The sequence below is a fragment of the Cajanus cajan genome, chromosome 7 (assembly GCF_000230855.2).
Source record: "Cajanus cajan strain Asha chromosome 7, NIPB_CcT2T_4, whole genome shotgun sequence".
NCBI classification, from domain to species: Eukaryota; Viridiplantae; Streptophyta; class Magnoliopsida; order Fabales; family Fabaceae; genus Cajanus; species Cajanus cajan.
In genome coordinates, this window is record NC_138523.1 from 2872140 (window position 1) to 2877366 (window position 5227).

Genomic DNA, 5227 nt, shown 5'->3' on the forward strand with positions numbered 1-5227 from the left:
AACCCACCTAAGTTGGACACTCAAACGATGAGGATAGTTTGGCAGCTTTAAGTAGAAATGGAAGATGTCTTTACTTCATCAAGAGCTACTTTGGAACTTAGTTTGGAAGTGATGGCATCCTAACTAGCATTGATGGATTGGTTGATCAATGTGAGGATACCTTGACTCCTTGGATCAAGTTCTTCAAAGGTGGCGTCTTGTTTAGAGAAGGAATATGGTGGAATGGATAAAAATGGAGAGTGTGGGTGAAGTGTTTGATGAAAGGTTTGAGAGGGGTACTCTAGGGTTGGCTCACTTCATGATGATGAAGGCCACTTCTAGGGTTGTTTCTCTCAAGGTGAAGATGGGAGGGAGGTGGCCGAATTAGCCAAGGGTGACTAAGGAAGGATATAAAGGCACAAAAGGCTCTCTTTATATTCAATATCCAAAGTATTTACATGATGCATAGCCTAGGGTATTTATAGGAAGGGAGGCATCTAGGGTTGCATTTGGAGTAGGCAAATGCATTCCAAATGAAATGCAAATGAACCCTAGACGCAACTTGGTGGCCAAGGATGGAATCTTTGGGTTTAGATTGGCTATATCTAGGTGCATGATAAGACCATGCAACCTTTGCCCTCCACTTGGGCCTAAGCCTTTCTAACACCAAAAATAGACCCAAAAAGCACAAAAAATGCGTCACCCCTAATTAACACCCTAGCCCAAAATTAAAAACCCTAATAATCTAGAGCACCCCATAATACAAGGGTAAAATGGGAAATACAAAAGAAAATAAATTCTAAGTCCTAAACACCCCAAAATACAAGGGTAAAATTGGAAATACAAGTAAAATAAATTCTATGACTAAAATACCCCAAAGTACAAGGGTAAAATAGGAATAAAAATAAATGCTATGCTAATAAGAACTTAGGGGCTAAGGTCCAAAAGTGGCCTCACTAACCCATTCCTCTTGCCTCCTTTAGTATATCACCTCTTGGTCTTCTCGGCCTTAGTGTTATTCCATCATCCCCTCCCTCTTGAAAAGGATTTGACCTCAAATCAAGAGGTTCTTCATGGTGGACGTCATGACCAACAAAAACATAAAAGTAAGCATGAGAGGTAATAGTATATGATATAGATGGAAAGTGCATCCTAAGAGGAGTGCCACTAAAAATGCTAAAAAGATTTTCTAAACTAAAAAGACTAGACTCCCTAATGCTAAGGATAGGATCCTCCCCATGATGAAGTCTAGGTGTATAACTAAAACCTAAAAAGTTAAAAAGACTAAAACTATAGCACACTAAAGCACTAGTCCTAAAAACTAAAATATCTTGTTGGAAGTGCCCAATGTAATGACCTAGGTATGTATTGGAAAATAAAGAAAACTTAACTAAAAAATTACCTAAACAACTTTGTATTGCATAATTTGTTAGATACATATGAGAAAAAGGTGTTAAGGGGAGTTTAGAAAACTCATATAATCTAAGTTTGTCTTGTAGGGAAGTGTCCAAGTTAAGTTCAAATAAGTTTGAACTTCCCTCAAAATCAAAAATAGAAAATAGGACACCATGAGATGTATCCAACAAATCATACCTATCTAAAGTTGGGTGCTTTATGAAGGGAACTAAAGTAGAAAGAGTCTTAAAGAAAGAAGGCTTATCTTCCTTGGGCACCACCAAGGAAGTAGCACAAGAAGTGGTACTAGGTGAAGTCCACTTCTTCTTCACTAAATCTTGAAGTTGAGATTCTTTTTCTTTAAAAAGGATTTGCTTTTGAATCTCCACTTCATGACTAGTGGCAATGTGAGAGAAAGAATTAAGGTCTTGATGAATAAAGAGAGTTTCTTTTAAATCATTTTCAATGGGAAAGTGACTCTCTTTAAGCATAAGCCCTTTGGAGGAAACATTATCCTCCTTACTCTTCTCCAATAGTGTTGGTTGTGTCTCATTTTCTAACCACTCTTGAACTTTCTCTATACTTTTCTTTATTTTTTCTTTCCTTTTAAGTTCTTCCTCTCTTTTTGTATTTTCTTCCTCATGCATACTCCTAGGAATTCTAGCTTCTTTCTCCTTTGGAGATCTAGATGGAACAATCCTAGGGTGGGATCCACGAGTTTCTACCAACTTTGCAAGTAAATTTCTTATTTCCTTATTATTCTTTTCAAAATCTTTTTCTTTTCTTCTCAACTCTTCCTCTCTTTTTAAATTTTCCTCTTCTTTTTTTCTTAGGTACTTCTTTAGTTGCCTAAGTTCATCCCTAACACTAGACTTAGAACTACAAGAATTATGACCATGGACACGAGAATGATCACTCATCTTTGATCAAGGAAGAGGTTTTCACAAATGTTTGTTTTCAAAAAGGTTTGAAAAAGGTTTTCACAAAGAGTGAGTGATAAAAGGTTTTCACAAAAAGTTTTCAAAGTGCAAGATAGGTAGGAAAAGGCTTAAGTGTACAAAATGAACTTTCAAAGGGAGGTGGACTACAAAGAATCACTTAATAACCAAGCCTTTTTCAAGTAAAAATCACAAAGCCCTTTCCACTTTTCTTACAAAAACAAGTTGGCAAAATCAATAAGGTGAGTGTGTGCACGTTACCCCTAGTAGGCAAAAGCCTTCTAAACGAAATTGGAGCAAAGATAAAAAAACCCTAACAATTATACTACCAAAAACTATAAAGCATGCAAAAGAAAAGCACTTAAAACATATTCTAGTCGAGGTCCTAGGTGAAGGTTTTCAAATCACCTTCAACTACACGAACTAAAACCAAGTTGAAGAGGTTTAAAAATGGCCAATTACAAACCAAAAATGAATGAAACCAAGGCCAAAAACACAAGAGGCCGAAATTTAACAAGAAAGAAATAAGTAGAAAAAAAAAGGAAGTCTCCAAGTCTTCAATTCTCCACCCCTTCACAATGAACACCCAAGGTTAGCCTTTTAATGGTGTTTGCACTCTTTAATTTGGTGTGATCCTCTAAAGCTCCTTGAACTCAAATCGGACAGCCCCTCCACTCAATCCACCAAGAAAGTGTGTGGTGTATAGAAGCTTTCCTCACCTAGGTCAAGAAGAAACCAAAACCCAAGAGTACAAGAGGCCAAGAAAGAAAAACTAAAAAGGCACAATTAAAAAGGCTAAACTCAAGTGGATTTGTTGAGACAAACTTAAGAGTAGAAAGAAAGACTCAAAAACTAAAATTAAGGCACATGAACAAAAGGCAAGCACACAAAAGAGTAATTCCTAGAATGGCACTAGAATAGAATTTATCAAATAGGCTTAAAAGAAAGTAATGCACTTAATGTGTTTGATTAAATGTCTCATAAAGTCAATAAGCATTGTCCAAAAGTCCAAGAATAACTCCAAGTGCCAAGGTATGAAAATTTGGTCCAAAACTCCACAAGTCTAGCAAAGGTTCCCTTTTTCTTTTGTCTTTGATTCTTTTGATTTTGTTCCTTTTTATACTTGGCTAAGGTGCGGTTTTATTGTCCCAAAAGTCCAGCCACTCTTTTTTTTTTCTTTTTTTTTTGAATGTTTATACCTTTCCTTTGCTTGGGTTTTACACTTGTGTTTGTTGGTTTGGTTAGCAAATATTTGGAGTATCCTTTTTAGTGACTTATGATGGCTTAATGAGACAAGTTTTGAGTGTTTTCTTAAGGTTTAATGTGCAATGTCCAGCAGCAAAAATATGCACATAAAAGTTATTTTCATACTCAAAACATCAAACAAAACATAGGCATATCAAGTGCACCAAGGATTACACAAAGTGGCCAAAAATTTTAAAGCAAGTATGTGCAAAGAAATTAATCACACATGATATTTTAGGAATGTAGAACATGCTAGAACTAATTAGCATGCATGATTGACTCTCTAAAGCACATCAAGGACGCACGGCCATTTCATCAAACAAGTGGCATGCATGTCATTTTTTGTTCATTTCAAAGGCTAAGCATAAAAGAACTTGGAATTTCTTTCAAGGTAGTTCAAAGAGACAAGCTTATGACAAAACCGGATGGATTAAAAAAGTAAAAAACATTAATATAGCATGCAGCCCAAAATTTCCAGCAACTCAAAAATTTAAAGAAAAAGGCAAGAACCTAAATAAGAAAGCCTAAAATGCCAAGATGATTCACAAGGAAGATATGGTATGAATCAACACAAGAAAGGAGATTTATGGATCATCAAAATATGGCAATTATGATGATTCATTTAAGCACACTTACAAGACATTCAAGGAAGACATGACATGACCGAAAATATTTAGAGACAAAGAAAGTGTTACCCTTGAAGAACCAAGGCTTTGATACCACTTGATGGCATCCTAACTAGCATTGATGGATTGGTTGATCAATGTGAGGACACCTTGACTCCTTGGATCAAGTTCTTCAAAGGTGGCGTCTTGTTTAGAGAAGGAATATGGTGGAATGGATAAAAATGGAGAGTGTGGGTGAAGTGTTTGATGAAAGGTTTGAGAGGGGTACTCTAGGGTTGGCTCACTTCATGATGATGAAGGCCACTTCTAGGGTTGTTTCTCTCAAGGTGAAGATGGGAGGGAGGTGGCCGAATTAGCCAAGGGTGACTAAGGAAGGATATAAAGGCACAAAAGGCTCTCTTTATATTCAATATCCAAAGTATTTACATGATGCATAGCCTAGGGTATTTATAGGAGGGGAGGCATCTAGGGTTGCATTTGGAGTAGGCAAATGCATTCCAAATGAAATGCAAATGAACCCTAGATGCAACTTGGTGGCCAAGGATGGAATCTTTGGGTTTAGATTGGCTATATCTAGGTGCATGATAAGACCATGCAACCTTTGCCCTCCACTTGGGCCTAAGCCTTTCTAACACCAAAAATAGACCCAAAAAGCACAAAAAATGCGTCACCCCTAATTAACACCCTAGCCCAAAATTAAAAACCCTAATAATCTAGAGCACCCCATAATACAAGGGTAAAATGGGAAATACAAAAGAAAATAAATTCTAAGTCCTAAACATCCCAAAATACAAGGGTAAAATTGGAAATACAAGTAAAATAAATTCTATGACTAAAATACCCCAAAGTACAAGGGTAAAATAGGAATAAAAATAAATGCTATGCTAATAAGAACTTAGGGGCTAAGGTCCAAAAGTGGCCTCACTAACCCATTCCTCTTGCCTCCTTTAGTATATCACCTCTTGGTCTTCTCGGCCTTAGTGTTATTCCATCAGGAAGGGTCATCCATGAACCTTCCTACTATGATTGGAGAGATTTACAAAT